At 38.4% G+C, this 25,340-nt stretch overlaps 1 protein-coding gene and 1 long non-coding RNA gene across 2 annotated transcripts in view; one reads left to right on the top strand and one right to left on the bottom strand.

Annotated features, from left to right (window-relative positions):
• LOC117981429 (uncharacterized) overlaps positions 1-25,340 on the top strand; it is a 76,874-nt gene that overhangs the window by 36,729 nt on the left and 14,805 nt on the right. The window contains exons 2-4 of the long non-coding RNA XR_004672954.3: positions 8,134-8,179; positions 13,757-13,809; positions 17,368-17,449. This is a non-coding gene — a long non-coding RNA (uncharacterized LOC117981429). The remainder of the gene's footprint in view (positions 1-8,133; positions 8,180-13,756; positions 13,810-17,367; positions 17,450-25,340) is intronic.
• PI15 (peptidase inhibitor 15) overlaps positions 1-25,340 on the bottom strand; it is a 242,207-nt gene that overhangs the window by 208,836 nt on the left and 8,031 nt on the right. The window lies entirely within an intron of this gene.

Genomic DNA, 25,340 nt, shown 5'->3' with positions numbered 1-25,340 from the left:
CTCTAGGAAGTCTTCCCTGGATCCCCATTCCTGGGTGAGGTGCCCTCTTCTGTGAATGGAGAAGAGACATTCTGTACTTCCCTTATCATGGTATTAATCACACTGTATTTTAGGCACTACTTACCTATTTGTATTCCCACTAGACTCAGTTGCAGAGGGGCAAAGACCCTGCCACTCTTAATAGCTTTTGTATCCCCAGTGATTAGCACAAAGCTTTGCAAATAAGTAGGTGCTCATTAAATATTTGTTGACTATAAACAAATAAATACATAGTTTCCTAATAGGGGTCATTGATGAAAAAAATATCAGGAGGTAGTAAAAACCAGGACCTACTCCACAAAAAACATAGGCTTAGGTTGTAAAAATCATTCAAGATTAAAAGGACGATTTTCTCAGGCAAATCAGATAGAGGAAGCTGACCATTAAATGGCACAGTTTAGTAACAGATAAATTTGAGAGATACATGTTGCCCTGACATCAAGCAGTAGACATGGGTCTGATTAATGGAATAGCTCCATGGCTTTGCTCTTTCTAGATAATTCTGCTACCAGTAAACCCGTTTGGGCTTTAAGTTTCAAGTCAATTCATAAGCATTAGCAGTCACTATGTTCCAGGTGAGATCAGATCTCATTAGTAATCAGATCTCAGATTTAATCTTCTAGGCCGGGCGCGGTGGCTCGCGCCGGTAATCCCAGTACTTTGGGAGGCCAAGGCAGGCAGATCACCTGAGGTTGGGAGTTCGTGACCAGCCTGACCAACGTAGAGAAACCCCATCTCTACTAAAAATACAAAATTAGCTGGGTGTGGTGGCACATGCCTGTAGTCCCAGCTACTCAGGAGGCTGAGGCAGGAGAATTGCTTGAACCTGGGAGGCGGAGGTTGTGGTGAGCCGAGATCGTGCCATTGCACTCCAGCCTAGGCAATAAGAGCAAAACTCCGTCTCAAAAAAAAAAAAAAAAGAAAGAAAAGATTTAATCTTCTATGAACTCGATGGTGCTTCCTTGACTGGAATTCACTTTTTTATTTACCAAGGTCACCTTTTTCCCCAACTTTGAAACTAAGTTTATGACTATACTTTGATATCTTGAGTGGTAATCCATCTAAATTTTCCACCCCATAGTACATTTCTTCTTACTTAGCTAAACAATGTAAAAATGTGCTGAAAATGCAAGTCTAGATGCTACTGGAAAAAAAACTTCTCATAAATAACTCTTCAGGAGAATCAATTCCAACTTGTTACTTCTATAAATAAAGCATCTAAAATGAAGGGACAGGGCTCCAAGACAAGTGGTTGGTTTCTTTTGGTTTGTTAGTTTGCTTTTGTTTTTTATTTTTTATTTTATTTTATTTTTGAGCCAGGGTCTTGTTCTCTTGCCCAGGCTAGAGTGGAGTGGCATGATTATAGCTCACTGCAGCCTCAACCTCCTGGGCTCAAATGATACTCCAACCTCAGCCTCCCAAGTAGCTGGGACCACAGGCGTGCACCACCATGCCCAGCTAATTTATTTATTTATTTTTTGTAGAGACAGGGTTTTGCCATGTTGCCCAGGCTCGTCTTGAACTCCTGAGCTCAAGTAATTCACCTGCCTCAGCCCCCCAAAGTGCTAGGATTGTAGGCGTGAGCCACTGTGCCCGGTGACAAGTGGTTTTTCTACAGGGCACCTATGTTTCACAAAAGGAAAAAAAAACTCACTACAATCATGCACCACTTAACGAAACGGATATTTTCTGAGAAATGCATTGATAGGTGATTTTGTCATTGTGCGAACATCATAGAGTGTACTTCCACAAACCTAGATGGTGTAACCTGCTACACACTGAGGCTAGATGGTGTAGCCTATTGCTCTCAGGCCACAAACCTGTACAGCATGTTACTATACTAATACTGTAGGCAATTGTAACACAGTGGTAAGTATCTGTGTATCCAAACATGTCTAAATATTGAAAAAGTACAGTAAAAATACGGTATTATAATCTTACAGGACCACTGTCGCGTATGTTATTGACATTATTGACTGAAACGTCATTATGTGGCTCATGACTATATTTTGTTCTTCCTAAAAATGCACAATGTGACATATGGAGGGGAAAGTAGAGAGAAAAGACACTGAGGAGGAATAAAGTGCCAGCTCATGGCCTTTTACATCTCATACTAGTGAGTTCGGACTTCACTGACTGGGCAATATGTAATCATAAGAAATATTTATGCAGGAAAACAACACAAGGAGAATTACATCTCAGGGGATGTTAAGCACTGAGGATACAAAAGTAAGAAAGAAGCTTACCACCAAGCAATCCCCAGAATGATCTAGTTCTGTGATAAAAGTCTGTTCTAATGAAAGTGTTTTCCTTATAGAAAGAATTTAAAAGGGCTTTTCTGTTATTTTTTCTTGTTGTTAACTAAAAGAGGCCATTTAAATGATAAAAAGAGTGGTGAATGTCTGTTTGCTCAACTGTATTATATATTGCTTATTAGCATTAGGGAAGGGTAGGAATTTAAGAGAGCTGTCCGTACAAGGGAAACTTTGCTACTTATCTCTAAAGTTTAAAAAAATGCTTCTAATATTTTTTAATTTTTCTTCTAGATGGCATTATCTCATTATCTCAACTTATATTAGATTTACTGGGATTACAGTAAATAAACAGTAATGTTTAGAATAATTTGATACTTCTTTCTTTACTAGAGAATAAAACATTTTGGGACTGCAGGCATTTTGTTAGCTGACAGACTTAGAGAAAGGGCTGAAAGGTAAAACCACGAGAACGAAAATATACCTCCGGACTTCTGGAAACACCAGCAAAAACAAATTCATCTTTTCCCTTACCAATCCTTTTTTTACTCTGCCTCCTGGAATTGTTAATTCTTTCAAATTTCTGGTCTTTAAAGAATTTTTTTTTTAATTCTACTGAGGTTCAAATTGCTAAGTACATGTGAAGAAGTCCAAGAAACCACATTTACTACCATGCTTAAGAAAGAAATTACGGAATTCTGAATCAGTTGTTCAGGGCAGAGCTGGTAGTAAAAACCATTACTGAATGCACAAGAATAATTCGCCTTTTGAAGGCAACCAGGTTGGGAGTGAGCAGATTATTGGATATTCCTACCTGTGGATTCTTTTTGCCCAAGCACTGCTCTGACAAAATTTAGAATGCTCCCAGAGAGACAGCAGACATATGTGTCTATCTGAAAATGTGTAAGGTAACTCATACGAATGTAATTTTGCCAATTGTTGGAGGGAATGGAAGTGCAGAAGGAAGATGAATGTGACCTGCCATCCATGGGAATCTGGCTAGGTGTATTCAAAACTATTTCTACCTGTCTGATAAAACTATCCAGTGCTGGTAGCTGGAAATGAAAAGCACAATTAGAATTTGAGGAACAAATGCTACCCATGCTGGACACGCAATGAAACCCAAGTAGATGATGGGAACCATGCTATTTGATGTGAGCATCAGGTTGTTTAACCTGTACAATTTCAGAGACACACTATGGAACACACACAGGGTATGCATTTTTAATAAGTCGATAGTCATCTGGTTAAATGAACTGGATTCACAAATAAGCTTGAAAGACACAATAACTAATTCTTGGTGGTACTGCCTTCTAAAGACTCTGCTGCTTGTATTCAACTGCAATTTCCCAACAGTTAGCAAATATATAAAATGTCACTGATATGTTTTTAAATTTTGTTGCAACCTTAAAATCATTAACAGTAATCTCAAATATACCAACTTCTTAAGTCAGTACTGCTGAGACTATCCTTATCAGAGTTGTTGGGAAGCAGCTGTTTGGTTCACTGTTTCTTCTTTAGCATCTACAACAATTCCTGGCACTCAGTACTCAACAAATAATTTGTTCCATGAAATGCCCAAGAGTTAGTATATGTCCCAATAGGTTAATTACACATATAAAGCAAGCTTCCTATAATCTTCCTAAAGTTCTTCAGAACTTAAAAATGACATCTTCTTGAAGTATCCCAATCCTTGGAAACCGCGCACATTAACCACTGTGATCTAAAACTAGCATGACAAATTTGAACTGTGGAATTAGAAAAAAAATAGCATGCAAATTCCAACAGCAACTTACCAATTTGCAATCCTGAGCAAGTTTAATGACCTTCAGAGCCTTCATATTTAAAATGGAGGTAATAAAACCTCCCATATAAATGGGAGGATTAAATAATATAATATGAATAGAACATCTGAAAGGTTCTAAGTACATAGTACACCACCAGTCACCCACACCACCACCACTGCTATGTTTTCTGCCCCTGTACTGCCTCACCAGCAGCACTCAATGCCTTCTGGGCCCAGGCATCTGCACAAGGCCCCCATCTTCCTCCCCTGGGCTGAGACAATACATCCCACCATTGAGCATACCCAAAACATGCCTGTGTTCACCCTCTAAATATTATTAATGTACATTTGACTTAAAAACATACTTTAAATAGTTGGATATAACCTACAAGTATCTTATTTTTCTATTACAATCTGTTTGGAAGGGATGAGGATAAACAGGTTCATGTATATTGATGCGGAATTATTCAAACACAAATGTATTACATCAGCTTGTCTTTTGCTTACCAAAAAAAACCCCATGAAATGTTTTCTCAACTTTTGTACTTAAGCGTAATACTAAAAAAAAAATGGACCACAATCTATTCTATTTTTCTCTAATCAGTCACATTAATAATACAGGTAATATTCAAAAAGCAAATATATGAATGCAATTTTTGTAGTTCATTATAGAGAAAATAACTCATATAAGAAGAAAAAAATGAGCTTCTTTTTTTTCTTAACCAAAGCAAATGGAAGATCTACTGGACATTTCAGTTCAAAATAACCAAGCAATGATGACTTGAAAGTAGTTTTGCTTTTATCTCTTTAACAGGTTGTCCTGCTAGGCTTGGATTCACCAGATAATTATACAACTCATCACATATTTTTGGCTACATGTACATGGCCGCAAATGCACCCAGGATAAATATGAAGAGCTTTTAGGACCCAATAAAGAAAATAAAATCTCTAAGAAATTGGCATTTGGAATATAGAGTTCTTTATCTGACAGAATAATAGGAAGGCTGTTTCATTTTCAATAATTCATGAATGTAAATGTCCTAGCAATTTCTTATACAGACTATCTTCATGATAAACACAATTTTGTAATTATCGTACTCACCCTTTGCATTTCATTTATACTTAACACCATTAAAAAGTACCCATCTTAATATTGTTGGCCACTAAAATGTCTGTGACCTAAGCAAAATTACAGTTCACTCCAAGAACACAATGGCTGTGCTCTAAGTCTTTTGGCAAAGGCCAGGATTTTAATGACCTTAAACAAGCAGGGCAGGCAGTCACATTCCCTGAGAACTCCAGAGCTTTCATACAGTTTATTCTTGTTGAAGTAAGCTAAGGCAAAAGCTTTGGCAGCAATCTGAAAATAGGGGCAAAGGGTTTCAAGTGGTTGTTTTTCTGGATGTAACTCTGGCTGAATTAAAAAGGACGGTGTTTATGGAAAGCTTTCCTGGGATACTGTCAGATCTCTTTCCCTGGATGGGGTACAAAGGAAGGAAACCTCAGCTGGCATTTATTTTCCCTAATTTGTACCTGAGTCCTTATAAGAACATAAAGAGCAAGTGGATGCATGTTTGAGATAGAGTATAACCTCTTCCAGAAAGCTGATGACCTACCTGCCTCTTTCTCTTTGAATTGCTTTCAGAACTTAAAACGGAGGCCAGGGAGAGCATCAGTGCCCACTCTTTTTTTTTTTTTTTTTTGAGACGGAGTCTTGCCCTGTCCAGGCTGGAGTGCAGTGGTGCAATCTCGACTCGCTGCAACCTCTGCTTCCTGGGTTCAAGTGATTCTTCTGCCTCAGCCTCCCGAGTAGCTGGGACTACAGGCAAGCACCACCACGCCCAGCTAATTTTTGTATTTTTTTTTAGTAGAGATGGGGTTTCACCATATTGGCCAGGATAGTTTTAATCTCCTGACCTCATGATCCACCTGATCCACCTGCCTTGGCCTCCCAAAGTGCTAGGATTACAAGTGTGAGCTACTGTGTCCAGCCTCAGTGTCTACCCTTATTTCCGCATTGAGAGAAGCTCCATGTTGAGAAGGGAATAATTAATTTAAATGCTCTTGCTTTCAAACTATGGATTAAAGAAGTGAAAGTAAGATAGAACCTAAGTGATCAAACATTAATAAAGGCATTAAAGGAGCTGTTGGTGACATCTGAAACCATGATGGGACTGTGACAAGCAAAACCCACGTAAGTACCACTATGGCTCAAGTGGCTCTCATTCAAAGTGTTACTGGAAAAAGGGAATACCAGTGTGTAACAATGTCATTCCACTTGCAGACTAGTTCAATGGATACAAATGTCCACATCAGCTCTATTATTGCTTACTGGGGACTTTGATTAAAAAAAAAGTATGTTTAATGAAAGTTGTGAAGATAATGAAATAATAATGCCATGACACAACCTAGAATTTGTCAAAAATACTAAAATGTCCAATAGGAACATAATTGAAATCACTTTTTCAATAGAGAAAAAATAAAATGTGAAAGAAAATATGCAAGAACATTTTTAACAGGAGTTTCATATATATCATGGGCTAAGCAATGAGGATAAAACAATTTACAGAAATGAAACACAATTCCTGCCTTCCCAGAGCCCTGGACTACATTATTAGGTTGGGTGTCTTAAAATTCTGCAAAGATAAATAATAACTCTATGTGACCAGTTGTGCGATCCTCATAATTTGAGCTATTATCTTCCCATTCAAGGCAGAGTTTCTGTACCTAAAAAACTTTCTGGATTATTAGGATATGTATGCCTAAATGATGAAAGGAAAGGTAGCCTGTTACAAAGATCACATAAGGTGTATAAAATGACAGATGAACATAAAAGTGAGAATGTGTCTCTGAATGGAGGATCAAAAAGATTTTTATAAAGCAGATTCAACTTTAACTAAATCTTACAATGTGGATGGAATTCTACAGAAGAATTGAAAATATAATATAAACATGGGCTGAAAGGCAGGAGAAAGAAAGAGTTTTAACATTGACCAAGGTCACCCATGACAAATCAAGCCCTCAAAAGAACAGACACTTTTCAAATGTGGATCTCAAGGCTACTCAAACCTATTTACCCATAGAAATACTTTTCCTTCTTGAAATACTCTCTTCCTTTGTTTTCTAAGGACTCAGTCTCTCCTAATTTTCCTCTTGCTATTGGTAGCTCATTCCCAAGCCACTTTATAGGCTTTGTTTGTTTGTTTGTTTTTGCTCATGACCTAATGTTCATATTCTCCAGGACTCAGTCCTCAGCCTTTCAACCTTCTCACTCTACATACTCCCCCAAAGCAATCACATATATTTCCATGGCTTTCGATTTCATCCATATCCTGATGATGCCTAGATTAATAAATTCCCCACTTAGTTCGCCACTTAGTTCTGAACATATATCCCTCAGTCCCACTCTACATCTTTATTTAGGTATTCCAAGAGACCATCAAGCACATGTCCAAATGTGAAGTTATCTTCTTCCCCTCAGAGACAGTGTTTCTCATTGCTTCCCCAGCTTAATAAATAATACCTGCCCAAACCTGAAATATTGGTGTCATCACTGACTTCTTTGTCTCCTGTATCCACACTACTCCCCAAAATCCTCGTATGTGAAATTATCTACTTCTCTCCATTTCTACTGCCACCACTGTCATACAAAACATCAGCATATTTCACCTGAGCAATTGCAAGAGCTCATCTCTCACCTCTAGTTTCATCCCCTTCAAGTCATCCTCCATCCTGCAGCCTGTATGATAATGTCAAAATGTAAAGTTGTTTATGTAAGTTCCCTGCTTAAAACCCTTCATTGGTTTTCATTACCCTCAGCATGTTTATGTTGATTACACAGTGTACAAAGCCTTCTGCAACTGGCCCCTTCTAGCTCTCATTTCTCTCTCATACTTTTATATCAAATAATATTGAATATGTCACAATCATTTGAAGATTTGAAGGCTCCACACTTTCTCATTAGCCTAGGATACTTCATTATGTGTGTGCTGTTCTCTCTCCATCTCTCCCCAACTTCCATCAACCATCTCTCTGATAACTCCCTTTATTTTTCAGGAGCTCAAACATCACTTCTTCAGGAATGTGTACACTGATTCCCATTGTAAGTAATATCCCGATAATTTTTTGTTCTTTTATAATACTCATCACAATTTATTGCATTTACTTATAAATATCTATCAATGCCATGAGAATATGAGCTCCTTTAAAGCAGGTTCCACATCTGCTGGGTTCAAAACTATATCCCTAGAGTCAAACACATATTCTGGCACATAGAAGGCATTCCATGAATTTATTTTTCAATTAATAAAAGGTAAATATTCCACTTAGATGATAAAGTAGAGCATTGAAGGGAAATACAGTAAGCGATAGGCTAGAAAGATAAGTTGGAACCAAATCATAAAGGACTATTCAAGCCATACCCAAAAATGTAGACCTTATCTGTAAACATGAGGTCCCACTTACAAAGCAACTACATTCTAAGGAGGGAGGAGAGTAGGGGAGATTTGAAGAAGCTTGCTAGAAGAATCTCAGAAAGCTTATGTATGTTTTTCAGAGTGATACTCATGAAAGTTCTCCAAAGTGTGCTATTTATATTTCCTTTAAAAACTCCACGTTATAAAGTTAAAACATGGCTTAAGGACAAAAATTCTCTGTTAAAATTGGCTGTGTTTTTCTGAAGATAAAACTGATTTGTGAGCAAGCAATATGGCAACTTTGACCAGGATCGTGTGTGTGTGTGTGTGTGTGCACGCGCATGTGTGTGTTTGAGTGTTTGTTTTATTTAATTTTCACCCCCTATCTCTCACAAAATTCCTGAATGTGTTTGCATGTGTATCCTGGAAGAAATAAGCTAATTAAGCTGGCTCCCTTTTCAGTCCTATCTCCAACCTCTTTTCCATGTACACCCTAAGTCCCAGCCACCTGGGTCTATGGAGCCCATGGATTCTGACATGTAGTCCTTCCATCTGGAAAATCTTCCATGCCTGCTCAGATCCTTCACATCTTCCTAGACCCAGTTTAATAAGTTTCCTCTTCTATGAAACCTTTCTGAATTTCTCCTACTCTCCACAAAATGAATCCTTTCTTCCTTTCTATTCTCAATGAAATATGTGTATCACTGTATTCAGATTGCCTTATATTTGCTTTTGATGTGCCTAATGACCCCATTATATTATGAGTTCTTTATTAAAGATAATCCCAAAGAGCCTTGCCACCCAAAGTGTGGTCCCTCTACCAACATAGCTGTGAGCATATTAGAAATGCAGACCTTCAGGTCCCAACCCAGACTTCAGAATCTGCATCATAATATACCTCCAGTTCATTTTTATCACAATAAATTCTGAAAAGTGGTGCCATAGAGTATCTAGCATGCTTAACACATAAAAGGTATTTTGTATAGGCTTGCTTGATGGATGGAAAGGGCATGAAAAATCAGGGAGAGGCATTTAATGTGCTGCTCTCGGTGTGCCAATGTGGTCTGGGAATTTATCTCAGGGTACACGATAGGTAGCATGGACAATATATTAAATTTATGGACCAGAAAACACCACTAAGAGCCATAAAATGGTGAAAGACACTGATGCAAACCCAGAGTTTTTGGCAGAGAATATCATAAAGTATTCTGAAATTTGAAGATCTTTTTAAAAATCACTCTAACTTGACATATCTTGGATTCGCGCTTTGAACTATTCCACTGCATTCAAATATTTGTTTTCATTCCTGCATATTTTCTTCTCCCGCTCCTTCCTGCCTAAATTTATATATGGAACTTAATTAACTCAGACTGTCAGCTGGTAAAACTGTTTTCCGAGAAAAAATGTAAAAGCATCCTAAATTCAAGGACAAAAATTTGCAGAATTGGTGGATTATTGGAGCACCACACAGTGATAAATACATTAAAGGCTATTATCCCAGCAGGACTTGGAACAAGGTAAAGTCTACAGAAAGGTAAGTAAAGAACAGGTCAACTTCTGAACCTTCTGGATCCCCCTCTAGAAGAAACAAAATGAAATTACTCCAATTATTTTCAGACACTGAGGCCAAGTGTGGCTTACTAAGTTCTAAAATGGTGTCTCACCCCTCATGGAAAGAAAAAAGAACTGACATAGAGGCAACTGAGGACATCTCGGAGGACAAGACATGAGCCAGGAAGGGGGCCTGACACAGAAACAGAGATAAGGAAAGAAATGATGAGTTTGTTTGCTCTTTCTGTGAAAGTTTTAATTCCCACATTTCCATTACTTAATATGTCATTATTTTACTTTTCAGAAATTGGCAAACCAAAAGCATTCCACCATTTATTTTAAAACTTGTAGTCAACACACAATACATCAGACTTTTATATTGCCTCAAATAAAAATTCTCTAAAGAATCAAATCTAAAGCTGTGCTATAAATTTCCCTGGGGAAGTTAATCCTAAAGTTCTTAGACATCAATATATGCTCCTGACCAAAGGTTGGATTTCAGAGGTCATGATGACATAGATTGATAAAATCCTGCTGCGTAATCCAGCCACGAATTACGTGTTGACATTGATAAGCAACACTTTTCATTGCCTATTAAATAAAGGTCAAACTCTTCAGCCTGGCATTAAAGATGACCCCAGTTTGAATTTCGAACTTTATTTCCCTCGACTCTAGCCAAGTGGAACAAATTGTGTTCTGTGCATGTCCTTTAATTTATTGTCTTTATGGTTTTGCTTACAGCTCCTTTCACTTGTAATTCTCTTTCTTTCTATATCTGTGGATCCCAAACTTATCCAGTAATTAAGGACCAGTGCAAATGACATCTCCATTGGGCCTCCAAATACCCAAACAGCTGAAAATGTACTCTTTCAAATATCTCCTAGACACCTGACAAACTTCATCTCATGTTATATTTATTTATGTATGTTTAATGCAATTCACTAGAGGTAAACCTTCCTGATGGTTTAAAAAAAAAAAATCTGTTTTTGTGCTTTCTGTACCTAATATAGTGATTTGCACATAGTAGGTACCCATAAATATTTCATAATTCTACAATTGTGGAACTGTTATAAGTATTCAGTCAAATGAGACCATAATACCCTTTTGGTATGCTGTTCTCCCTTTTTCTCACATTTCCATTCACCCCCAACCCCCCAAATTTCTCTAAAATCCTAATAAGTCATTTTCACTGTAACTTACCTGGTTCTTCATGGAATTATTAGATAAAAATTAGACTAATGAATATACATTTTCCTTCTTTTGAATAAAAATAAGCCATATTCCTGACATAATGTCCATATCTGACATTCAATAAATACTTGAGGAAAGAGTGGATCAATTAATCAATCAATCAATTGCCCTGCCAAAATCTCAGTGAATCTAGCATGACTAGCATAAAGCTATGGACCCCTCAGATTTCGTTGTCCGTTTCTGTCTTGCGATACCTGTGAAGTAGTGGTAGATGTCTCCTGATTGTATACAGTGGTCTTATAAATTGAATAAGAGCAGTGTATTAACAGATTACATGATGTTGCTTCCTTAAAGATAATGTCTGTACTCACTCATGGTAACAAAAGTGTAATTTTGACTATATTAAGCCATATAAGTCCCCAAGGGAACTCATCCCAAGATTAAGCACTGAGTAAATATTATAGTAATTGCTGCTGCTACTTGAAAATGATAGTAAAACTCAAAAACAAAATTTAAGGTGAAAATGTATTAAGAATGTATTAAGAAATTATTTTGCAAGAGTTCTAAATTATGACAGCTTATAAGTAAAGATACAGGTGACAGGTTATAATCTGTCAAATACTACATGATGTCAGCAACAAGTTTCTCCTGCCTTTGGCCCGACTATTTGGGCATAGGTGGTCTATGTAAACCTCTGCCTTGTTGTCTCTGCCTCAATTAATAGCTTACTAATACACTGGTAATCTGGTCTTTCTAATTCTGGGAATTGGCAAGTCTTTTCAATCCCTTTCTCCAACCTAAACTGAAATCTCTTTCCTGAATGCCTGTTCTAAGTATTGCTAGTTCCTGAATTCTCCAATAGCATGCCCTCCCTACCTTTTAGGAAGCCTAAATCTGAAGAGCAAGCATGTTTTCTACAAGTGTTAGAATAGATAGTAAAATGAGAATCAAGCCTCTCCACCTTACTGAAATAACTTAATGTCCTCCTCCTCCTCCATTAAGCTTCCAGATATTTGAGGAAAGAAACTATTAATTTAACTTTCATTCTCCCTCTTAAAAGAGGCTCGGTACATCTAATGTGCCCAGTGATTGTTGAATAAGCCAATGAAAGACTGCATTAACCAACTTAGAAATGTACAAACCATTCTTAAGTTTACAGAGCATTATATCTCCATTATGTTCTTATCCTTGTAGTAGTCAAAGGCTCATAGTTACATCTCTGAATGTCTTTATAACCAGCCATTTGCATACCAATACATCTATCAGGACAATCAACAATATAAGCCTAGAACTAAGTTACTATCTTTAGCGTACTCAGCATCAATGCTGAGTGCAGCCCCAATGAACAGTACATATGCAAACAAATACCTAAACAGATGCAACAGAACTAGTAGCACATTGAGCCTAGGACACCCATAACAAGTACAACTCATGCAAGTGACATGACAATGCTAGAAATCAATCTCTGCCATCATTTAGCAAGGTAAGATGGCATTCTGAGGAGAAGCCTTGTGATTAGGGAATGGGAATAAGCCAGAACAACAGCAACAACAAAAGTAGCTTGTGAGTACCTGGTACCAGAGTGCTGACATTTTCTTACTTGTGCCTGACAAGTCATAATGCCTAAGAACTACCACCAGGGGTGTCACAATGGAGAGTAACGTACACTAGAAGCACCTAATGAGGAATTAAGAGTGGGATGTGTGCTGGAAAGGGTTCACACCTATAATCCCAGCACTTTGGGAGGCTGAGGTAGGAAGATCACTGGAACCCAGGAGTTCAAGACCATCCTGGGTAATATGAAGTGACCCTGTCTCTACAAAAAAACAAAAAAGAAAACCATTAGCCAGGGGTGGTGGCACATGCCTGTGGTCCCAGCTACTCAGAAAACAGAGGTGGGAGGACTGCTTGAGCTTGGGAGGTTGAGGCTGCAGTGAGCCATGATCACGCCACTGTACTACAGTCTGGGCAACAAAGTAAGACCCTGTCTCAAAACAAACAAACAAACAAATAAAAGAGTAGGATATATCATATAGTCATGGGAGAGGAATTATCAAAGTCGAGTCCTGAAGGTTGAACCGGACTGGTGAGGAGTGGTGAGATGAGAGCCAGAAAACAGAGACAGCCTGGGAGTCATTGGCTATATCATAAAACAGAGACTATTATAAAAACAGTGAGGTAGGGGTCCGATCATCACGAGCTGATTATGCCAAGATAAGAAGTTTGTCTTCAGAGAAAAGAGCCATGTATAATATTTCTTCCAGTTCCCATGATAATTATCTCACCCAGGGAAATGGGGAAAGGCTAGCACTGGCAACCTAAATATTCAGAATTACATACAGAATATTGGTGAAGGATAACATTAAACTCATACCAAATATATTTACATTTAGATGTTGTATGTGTTTTACTTTCAAATGTGCAGCAAATTATAATTTTTAAGCCTGAAGTTTAAAACGCTTTTATTTCCAGAATTAATATAACTTTTTTCTCCCTAAGTAAGTTTTTTTTTTAATCCCTAGGTAAGATAACAGCACCTCAGAGAATATTTGGAAAATAAATGAGCTGATGAGAGGTAAGTATAGCACTCAGGGAGAGACATGAGCCAAGCAGGCTCTCCCCTGAAAGAAACTGCGGGGCCACTATAGGATAATAAGCCCCAATCACAAACGCAGGCTCTGGTGGCCACACATCCTGCTGGTGGCACCCTGAGACCAAACTTGCTCCTCTGGATCTCCCTGGCGAGAGTCTTGGAGAAACCTGCGCAGTCATGCTGTGGTCCAGGAGAAGCCACTATCAATACGTCGTCCGACAGCCACAGTCAGCTCAAGGGGAGGGATGCCCAGATCATAAGGATCGCCTGCAATGGAGCAATGAGTGGAAAAATGGCCTCATAGAGGTGTTGTGATGTCTAAGCTAGAGGGCTCTCATCCTCTTCAGCTTCTCTTGCTGAGTATGCTTGATATACTCCTAAGTAAAATAAGGAGGCTGCTATGGTCTAAATGTTTGTGTCCCTCCAAATTTATATGTTGAAACTGAACCCTTAATGCAATAGTATTAAGAGGTGGGATCTTTGGGGAAATTATTAAATCATGAGGGCCTCATGAATGAGATTTGTGCCCATATAAAAGAAGGTGAAGGGAGCATGTTTGTCCCTTTCACCATGTGAAGACACAGCATTTGCCCCTTCTGCCATGTGAGGATGCAGCAAGTAGGCACCATCTCTGAAGCACAGCAAGTCCTCACCAGACACTGAATCTGCTGGTGCCTTGACCTTGGACTCCCCATCCTCCAAAAATACAGGAAATAAATTTCTGTCATTGATAAATTACCCAGTCTAAGGCATTTTTGTTATAGCAGCCCAAACTAAGACAGAGGGTTTTTGAGAAGTTATTACTACTGGTCCAAAATCTTTCTACCAATTCACAGAAACCATCACATCAACAGCTGTTGAAGTACCTTAAACAGGTAAATATATGATTAGGTAATTATATTAAATCTCTATGTCATAAAAGGTAGAAGAATCTTAAATGTTTAAGAATCAAAAAAGTAGAAATATGCCTCTCAATTTCAAGTCAAAAGAATAAAAAACAAATCAAGTAACTCTCAAAGCTTTCAGAAAAAAGGATAGAACTAATTATTCAAATACACCAAACATTGTTTTCTATTTATTCTTCTATAGCAGAAACCATTGCTGCTATAACTAGCAATAATCTCTTAAGATTTGTTGTTGGAAAAGATGCAGATGTATATTTAATTTCCCTCCTACTCCACAGATAACTAAATGAGGAGTCTGGCTGTCACAGGGACTATCTAGCCCACCAGGTCAAAAGGCCTGTGTTTATTGTTAGAGTGTCCTGAATGAGGTGGGCATAAACTCTGAGCAGTATACCTTACATGATAATTGCTCTATCCTCAAACTACTCTAATACGAAAAAGTTTCTTTTTTATTACCAACCATAACTCAGAGAAACCCTATCATCCCTAAAATCTTGGATATGTAGAAAATGGAGAACGATATTTGCCTTTAAGTACACATAATTACATTTAAGCATAGATGAAAGCACATGCCACTCAATAAATACATGAAGCTGGGCAAATTATTGAATCTCTGAGCTCTGGTTTCCTCATTTTTACAAAGAAGATAGCAAGTCAGTCTGAGGATCAAATGAAGTAGGCTACAGGAAACAACTTGCATAGTAGCTGAGGTGTCAGAGGCACAAAATGGTAGCTCCTTAACACTTTCCACTCTTCTTGTTGTGAATTGTTAATGTAGAGCAAAATAGAACAAATGGCTAAGGAGATGTAGGTGCTATGTTATGCCATCCGTAGCTCACTGCCAGGAATGTCCAGCCAGTGTTTTGTCCTTCAGTTTCCAGAGGGCTTGTTTCTGAAGCTCAGACGAATGTTTTTTGCTAGCTATCTATCCCTAGAGAGTTCCTTATCATCAAAGTTTTTTAAGCTGGATTGCCCTTTTTTCTTTTTTTTTTTCAGAGAAATCTTTTTGCACTTTTGTCCTTTTTCTGAAGATTCTTTCCTCTTTCTGGAGTAAAAGGCTTGCCAAGATAGCCCTCTTAACCATTTCCTCTTGGCTCTTTACCTTCTCTGTGCTTGGACAGAAAAATGGACATTTGCAAATATTAGGACACCCTTCCAAGCCTGACTTGTCTCTTGCCCCAACATCCAGAAAGAGCAGCAGCCCACTGCCTGGGAGAGAAGAGGGAAACTTCATTTTCAGTCCATTGATTAAATATGTCAGATTTTCTCTCTTGGAAACAATGGGTAAGGAGGGGAGTATTCTTGGGAGTCTATTTTGAGCTGAACAGAAATAACTGTTTTGATTTAGGAAAAAAAATGTGTTTAGCATTATTGTCAGATACAACCAGCACATTTTCACTTGTTTTTCATTCTGAACAGACCTGAACTTCCACTATGACATAAATTCATTGTCCTAGCTTTTGAACATGCCTTCGAACAACTCTTTTCTGTGCCTGTAATTATGTTTTCTCCTTCTTCAGTCAGAGAATTCCTAGTATATTTATCCATTCAACAAACATTTATTTGGAGAAAGCCTGGCTGGATGCATGGGTGAGGGAGTCATGAGGACATCAGAAGGTGGTGCTGAGTTGCAGCAGAGGAGAGTGGACTTTGCTTAGAGAGAAATAACAGTTGTGAGCACAGGGCTAAGGATGTTGCTGGGGAAACATCCCTATTCAAGCTTTGTCAAAGAGGAGTGACCATTGATATATTTATTATTCATCTCCCAGTCACTCTTGTGGTTGGCCGACGCTGTTTTGGTGCACCACTCAGATACCCTGTACTGGGCCAATGCACCACCCCCAGCTTCTGTGAGTGTTGGCTGCAAAAGGCTTCCGGTAGCTCCCCTTCTCCAAAGAATTGCCCTCAGCTGACAGGAGTAAGCTCTCTGAAAGTTAAGTACCTATGCCCTCAAGGAGAGCCCTGAAGCCTATGACTAACACTATACTGGAATGCAAAAGGCTGGCCCCTTGCTGTTTCCTCTTTTCATACCTTCCTTTTACTCTTCCATCCTCCTAGACCACTTCCAACACTCCCCCACCCTAGGCATCACCTACTGTAGAAAACCATCCTGAAAGTAATTATCTGCAACCTGGCTAAGTGCCCTTCTCTGCTTGTTTCAATCACTTTGAAATTTCTAATGTCAAAAGTACTTCCTGGCTCTTAACGTTTGTCTTCAATAAATATTTGCTGAGTCAGGGAATAAAGGAATGAGTAAACTGCTATGAAAGTGCTCATTTAATATATTTAACAGTTTACCGTGGCCTAACAGCATAGAGCCTCTGTCATCAAATAAGTTGCTTGCCAAAAACTTAAACTTGTTAAAAATGTTTATGTGTTTTAATGAAAGAGTATGCTAGGCAGTAAATTAGTTTCATGAGCAAATCTATGTGAAAGCAACCAACACACTGGCTGACATAAGAGGAACTCAAAAAGTCCTCGTTCAATAAAACAGTGAACTGGAAGGGGATTTTCCTTTAAAAAGCCTTCACAATTTTTTTCAAGTAAAATGCTCTCTCCCATCAGACTACTGGAAAACCATGGAGCTCCTGTCTATGCCATCAAACAAGATACCAATTTTTTTTTTCTTTTCCAGCAATTTTCTGCTTCCTGGGCCACCACAGTCTTCTTTGCTGTTTTTGATTGAAACCATTTTCAGAGAAGAATCAACACCAAAGGTCAGACTTACACAATTTCATTGTCTCTTGAATTATACCTTCTAATATTTCTCTAACTGCAACTCTATTAAGCACCTTCTTTATCCTACTACTGAACTCCTAGAAAGTAAACTTCAATTCTCATACAGTTGGTAACCTTTGATCATCACTCAGAACTAAAAAACACCTTCTAAGTACTTTGGAGCCTGAATTGTGGAGATCCAGACCAATCAGAAGTCGCCCTCAAAATGCCCAATTTTCCGGTTTGCCAATTAGGCTTTGCCCCAAGCAGTTTTTACTGAATTAGCTGAACAAGGAGCTAGGCTGAAAAAGGAAGCTCACCACCACCACAACCTCCGACATCTGTGGGCTTCTGACAAAATATTTTTCATCTCCAACGTTCATCTGAGCCACACGAACATAGTTTGATATTTTAACCTGGACTTAGAGATTATCACATTTTTTTCTTCCTCTCATTTCTCGAGGTAGTTATGTTTTATTTCTTTGGACCATCCAAGCCCTTGAACGAATGTTTAGTTTCTGCTTTCATACAAAGACTTTTGTCCAAAGAGTTCCTGGGTTCTCCAGATGCTTCGTTTCCTTTGGTTTTATGCTTCCCTCATCTCTGCATCTGTCACCAATCCCTGAGGCCAAATCTTTTGTAATAGATATCTGTTCTAATTTTGAACTGGTCTTTAATTCAAATACGAGTTACTCTCTCTTCCTCGTGCCCGTGTTAACAATGACAGGAAGCAGAACAAGGCAATCAGAAGGCATCAGTGCACCAAAGTCCTCCAAAACCCCAGCACTATGGAAAAGGAGAGCACAATCCTTATGCCATGTTCAACTTAAGCCAACAATCAACTCAGCCCGTCAGCCAGGCTACATGGCTACTAAGCTTGATAGATTTCAACTTAAAGGCCCTTTAGATCCTCCACATTCCTAATTGTTAACGTGGAAGAGGTCATTAAGAAAGTAGAGATTTAATCATTTCATTTTTAAAAAATGCTTATGTCATACTTTAATTACATTCAGACACCCTGGAGGATTCCTTAAATATTCAGGCACGTGTAAAGCAACCAACACACCAACACACCATTACATAGACAACCACATGTTAAACGGATAACTGACACAATTATTCGGGTCATATAGAACAAATTCACTTTACTCCTACCTGTCATTATCAATCTCACATCAAAGTAGAATTTGGCACTTTTTAAAAAAATCCGTGATCTGAATTACTTAAGTAATAGCTTTAATTTTCCCTTAAAAAATCTAAACCAAAAATAGGAAAGTGTTGCCTGAAGATTTTTCAAATAGGCATTATGTATATTTCATGCTACTGGCATTATTTCTTCTCAGAATGCTTCTACAGTATCCAAATTATTCATATAATGATTTGGGTTTGGTAGAATTTTTATGAGCCCATATTTTCAGATATTCAGCAACACTCATCAGCCATTGGTCATGTGCTTACTAAGTGTCAGTTCTCAATCTAGAATAAATAACAAAAAAAGGCAAATGTCTTGCTCTCATGCAGCTTACAGTAGGGAGTGGGAGAGATTAAACAAATGATGGTACTTAAGAATGTATGATTATAAACTGTAATGTGTCCTGAAGGAAAGGTATATAACGTCTTGAAAATATAAAACAGCAGAACCTGACTCAACTGAGGATTTTTCTAGATGGCCTATGTTCTGAGCTCTGAAAGGTGAATATGTGTTGGAGACTGTGGGTAGGGTGAGAGCCAAGAAGGGTACAGGCCATGTTAAAGGACATGACAGAGGCCACCATGGCTGCCCAGCCAGAGGAGAGTAGAATATTTTAAGGCTGGAGAATTAAGCAGAAAATAAAACATAAAAACTTTAAAGCCATATTAAGGATTTCTGTTCTTTTTCCTAAGAAAAATAGTAAGATATGAAAGGTTTTCAGCAGCCTGTGTTATAATCTGGTCTGCATTTGTAAAAGGTCAGTCTGGCTGCAGTGTAGACAACGTACTGGGGAATGGAGGAGCATGCAGAGTTACAATGTAGGGATGTCCAGGTATGAAACGATGGGGACTTTCACCTTGGCCTGTCAGCAAAATATGGAAATGCCAGATAACTCAAAAAATACAGAAAGAGACGGGTGCAGATGCTGACAATGTCTTTTCTATTACTGGTAGAGAATGGTAGTATTCGCGGCATATAGAAGATGAAGCATCTTGTTGCTTAGAGCGCTGAAATTCAATCTTACGTCCTGGAATTTTTGTCCTAGATCTGACCTCAATTTTCCATTCTATATCCTGAGAATATTCTCTATATTCTCAAAGAAACTGGCATAACTTTGCAGGCACCTTGCCTAGGAGCCCTCTTACTTCCATCCACAGAGAAGGTACTACTAGTTATAAGAAAGAAATGGCCCAATCCCTGTACTTTAGCACACTAACGGAAATAAACTACAAATTTCTGAAAGGAAGTTATCCACTCAGCCCTTAGTGGCCAAGCCAGGACCTAGGGGTATAGGAAATGAGGCAAAATCTTTTTTATGACCAGCAGCCTGATTTGAAGATCCTAGGAGGTCACCCCAGGAGAAGTGGCTCTAAAGAGGTATCCAGTGATAATTGCTGGCAGCAAAAAGGGAGCAGAACCCAGCACTTGCTGCTCTGCTCTGAGTGAGCCAAGGAGGTGCTGTTCTCCCGGGGCACCCACTTCAACAGCTGTTGTCCAGTGCTGCATTGTAGATAGGGCTGCTGGAGACGGTCCTGTTTCAGGTGTCCAGGGAGTGCTAGTGTGGAGGGTGGGGGAAGAAAGGAGCCTCTTGGGGCTCCTGTAATTAATGTTATAAGTGATGTTCCCAAATATTCATCTTTGCATTTTGGCTAATTTACCATTTAAAGGCATCCAAGATTGCTGTAGGGTGACTGCTCTTATAATGTATGCATAACAATTACAGATTATTGTTCAAAAATTTTATCAACTTGAAATGCTTGATGTGAGAAAGGCAAATTGGAATCCAAAATCAACTTATATTATTGCAAGAATCTTTAATATTACATTTGTCAATGAAAGGGGAAAAATTATAACAAAATACAAAATATAATTTCAATTGTCAAAGTCTTTAAATGATTGTAAGAACATTCTTTAACTTTATTAACTATTTGGGTAAACAATTTCTTGATAATGGCATCTATTGGAATTTTGGACAGATAATCACTGAAATAGAAATTATGTGTAACTCTCCAAAATAGAAACAGAAGCAAGCTCTTCAAAATTTGTACTTCAAAATTTGTGCTGTTTTAACCAAATCTACATTTTGGTAAAATCTACATTTAAAATTTTACATTTTAGTTTTTATAATTATATGTCACCAAATACTATATAAATGCCTTCAAATCTTTTCCATAGCTTGCCTCAGTGTGCTCTACAAATACTATCATTTTTGTGCACTTCATAAAAGGTATTCACGGCTGGGTGCTGTGGCTCATGCCTGTAATGCCAGCACTTTGAGAGGCTGAGGTGGGAGGATTGCTTGAAGGCAGGAGTTCAAGACAAGCCTGGGCAACATAGTGAGACTCTGTCTCTACAAAATAAAAGTTAAAAAAATTAACCTGGCATGGTGATGTATGCCTGTAGTCCTTGCTATTTAGGAGGCTGAGTCAGGAGGACCACTTGAGCCCAGGAATCTGAGACTGCAGTGAGCTGTGATCACACCACTAAACTCCAATCTGGGCAACAGAGCAAGACCCTGTCTCAAAAAAAAAAAGGTATTCAGGTTCCATAACAGCAGGTTACAAGAGCCAAAACAATAATAATAATCACAACTTTTACTCCTGGATCCATATGGTTTGTGAATACGGGTTTTCATTCTTTACTGTACTCATCTGTGCTCTGTCCAACTTTCCATGATCTTCTTCCTTAACTCCTTCGCAGCTAAAGCTCAAAAAAGAATCATATTTCCTCCTTCCTTTGCATTTCTGGTTGAATTATTTTAGAGACGGAGTGAGAAAACTATACAGAATTCCACAGGCAGGTATGATCAGAAAGAACACACCTCAAAGTATTTAAGTGTTAGGAATACATAAACAAATACAAATAAATGCACAAGTGCCATGAGGCCTGGAAATTTTAAGGGAAAATGCCATATTAAAATGACTCTAAAAATCGAAATTTCAGCAGGTCAATCAAATGCATTTACAAGCATTTTTGTCAATGGATAAATACTGCTTTTCAATACATGGCAAGTATGCAAACTCCGGAAAATTACTGTCTCACAGAATGTCAGGTAGGAGATAGTTGGGAATCTGGATTTAAAAACAACAGCAACTAAGGGAAGAGCCAGTTGTGTACTGAATGATATGAGAACATGATTATAAGCAAATGCTTCATTTCAATAACAGACTTAGGTTCCACAAAAATTCTCCAGTGCATTTACAGAAAGTCAATCTGATCAAACCACACTGGTTGCCCAGAAGAAAGATCAAGAATATGCTTGAAGTGAAATCAACCCCCTTGGAACTTTAGACAAAGTGACATAAGCCCAGAAACTTGGCTGTGGTACCAGTGATGTGGAAAAGAACGATATGCTTTCAATTTGAAGAGAATCACTTGGCCCTTGGGTGGTGCCCTAAAAGCTATACAACAGTTTGTGGCTAATTGTTCCCGGAAAAAAATGGAAAATCAGTTGGACCAAAATCTCCATGATTTCTATCTTTGCCGAAACTAAAACATATATTAGTTCTCTTGGTAAAACTAAAATATTACCAATTAGTCACAAGCTGGCTCTTTTTGGTCATGCCGTAAACAGCTTTTGGAAAGGTACTACATCCAGAATGCCAAATGTAAAAGGGAATATAACTGTTTGGCTCCACTGCTTCCAAGATGGGTAAGAAAAAGTACCTTTCTAATTTCATGATTAAAAATTTTAGCTTTTTAACTTTGTTCACCCTGGCAACCTTTAACAAGACTTCTCTTTCACTGGCCTAATCAATGTTCAATATCCCTTATATACAGATCATCAAGCCATGTAGCAATTGAGATAAAGACCTAACATGAAGAATTCTATTCTGAGATCGAGAAGAAATGAATCACAGACCCAGTTTGTTTCTTTTCGCATCTTTGTCATACTGAATACACACCTAGCCTTCTCAAGTCTTTGGTTATTTGGCATGTTCAGAGTATGCTGACCACAGTCATAGAGAGAAAAAACAAGTTTTATGTTAGTACCTGACTCCACTGAAAGATGTGCCATTTAAAAAGTCCTAAAAGACCTTTTTAATAATGACGTTGTATTTATTTTAGAATAAAATTTAAAATTAAAAAAACACATTTTATCATGATCTTTAAGTTATGAACAGTTGACGTTCCTGCCTATCTGCTCAGTCTCCTTTTGTACTTTTCTCCCCGACACTGTGTACACTTCAGTGACATGAGTACATCTTCTGTTACATTGACTGCATGTTCTCCTTCTTGCCCCAGGGCCTTAGCACATGTTCCCTACGTGTAAAATGTCCCCACTTGTCACCCCCACCTAAGGAAATTTCTCTGATCTTTCAATTTTATTAAACTGACAAATAAAAATGATATATATTTATGTGGTACAGCATAATGTTTTAATGTATGTATATATTGTGGAATGGCTAAATCACGCTAATTAACCTAACAATCACCTACCATTCTTATCTTTTTTGTGATGAGAACACTAAAATCTACTCTTTTACAAATTTTCAGATATACACTACGTTGCTGTTAAATATACTCACCATGGTGAACAACAGATCTCTTGAACTTATTCTTCCTGTCTTACTGAAATTTGTGTTCTTTGACCAGCATCGACCCAATACCCTGCCCTCAGTCTCCTTGTAACCACTACTTTCTGCTACTGTGACCCTTATAAGTGAGATCATGTGGTATTTATCTTTCTGTGCCTGGCTTATTTCACTTAAGGTAATGCTCTCCAGGTTCATCCATATTGTTGCAAATGACAGAATTCTATTTTTAAGTTTTTGAGGAACCTCCCGGTGGTTTTCATAATGACTGTACTGTACTAACTTACATTTCCACCAACAGTGTGCCTCATTTTTTCCCCACATGCTCACCAATATTTGTTATTGTTTCTCTTTTTAATAATAGCCATTTCTGATAGGTAAGGTGATACCTCATTATGGCTGATGATTAGTGATGTTGAGCATTTTTTTCTTTTTTCATCTTTTCTTTTTAAATTTTTTTTTCTAATTTTTTGAGACAGGGTCTCACTCTGTGGCCTAGGCTGGAGTGCAGTGATGAGATCTTGTCTCACTGCAACCTTCACCTCCCAGGTACAAGCAATTCTCATGCCTCAGCCTCCCAAGTAGCAGGGACTGCAGGCGCATGCCACCACACTCAGCTAATTTTTGTATTTTTAGTAAAAACAGGGTTTTGCCATGTTGGCCAGGCCGGTCTGGAACTCCTGAGCTCAAGCTATCCACCTGCCTCAGCCTCTCAAAATGCTGGGATTACAGGCATGAGCCACCACACCCAGCCAACATTTTTTTTCATATACATGTTGACCATTTATATACCTGTTGTTTCATTTACCTTTTCAAAAATGTCTGTTCAGAATCTTTGCCCATTCTTTAAATGGATTATTTATTTTCTTGACTTTAAGTTATCTGAGTTCTTCATATGTTTTAGATATCAGTCCCTTATTATATACATAGCTTGCAAATATTTCTTCCCATTCCGTAGGTCATCTCTTCACTCTGTTGATTGTTTTCTTTGCTGTGCAGGTGCTTTTTGGATTGATATAATCCCATTTGTCTCTTTCTGCTTTTGCTGCCTGTACTCTTGGGGTCATACCCAAAAAAAATCATTACCCAGACCAGTGTCAAAGAGCTTTTAACCTATGTTTTCTTTTAGTAATTGTATAGTTACAGGCCTTACATTTGAGTCTCTAATCCATTCTGAGTTGGTTTTTGTACATGGTGTAAGATAAGGGTCTAGTTTCATTCTTCTGCATGTGAGTATATAGTTTTTCCAAAACTATTTACTGAAAAGATTGTCCTTTCCCCACTGCGTGGTCTTGGCAGCCTTGTTAAAAATCTGAGCTCTCCATTCTGTTCCGGTGGTGATATGGTTTGGCTCTGTATCCCCACACAAATCTCACCTTGAATTGTAAGCATGGGACCAGGTGGACACAATTGAATCATTGTGGCTGTTTCCCCCATGCTGTTAATGAGTGAGTCTCACAAGATCTGATGGTCCCATAAGCATCTGGCATTTCCCCTGCTTGCACTCACTCTGTCCTGCTGCCCTGTGAAGAGGGTGCCTGCTTCTCCTTTGCCTTCTGCCATTATTGAAAGTTTCCTGAGGCCTCCCAAGCAATGCAGAAATGTGAGTCTATTAAACCTCTTTCCTTTAAAAATTACCCAGTCTCAGGTATTTTTTCACAGCAGTGTGAGAACGGACTAATATAGTAAATTGGTACCACAGAGAGTGGAGTGCTGCTATAAAGATATGTGAAAATGTGGAAGCAACTTTAGAACTGGGTAACAAGCACAGATTGGAACAGTTTGGAGGACTCAGAAGAAGACAGGAAAATGTGGGAAAGTTTGGAACTTCCTAGAGACTTGGAGGGCTCAGACGACAGGAAGATGTGGGAAGATTTGGAGCTTCCTAGAGACTTGTTGAATGGCTTTGACCAGAATGCTGACAGCAATATGGACAGTGAAGTCCAGGCTGAGGTGATCACAGATGGAGATGAGGAACTTTTTGGCAACTGCAGTAAAGGTCACCTTTGCTATGCAAAGAGACTGGTGGCATTTTGCCTCTGCCCTAGAGATCTGTGGAACTTTGAACTTGAAAGAGATGATCTAGAGTATTTGGTGGAAGAAATTTCTAAGTGGCAACGCGTTCAAGAGAAAGCAGAGCATAAAAGTTTGAAAAATATCCAA

This window comes from Pan paniscus, chromosome 7 (genome assembly GCF_029289425.2).
Source record: "Pan paniscus chromosome 7, NHGRI_mPanPan1-v2.0_pri, whole genome shotgun sequence".
Taxonomy (NCBI): Eukaryota; Metazoa; Chordata; class Mammalia; order Primates; family Hominidae; genus Pan; species Pan paniscus.
The sequence above is the reverse complement of the archived record's forward strand: the minus strand, read 5'-3'. Positions and strand labels throughout refer to the sequence as shown.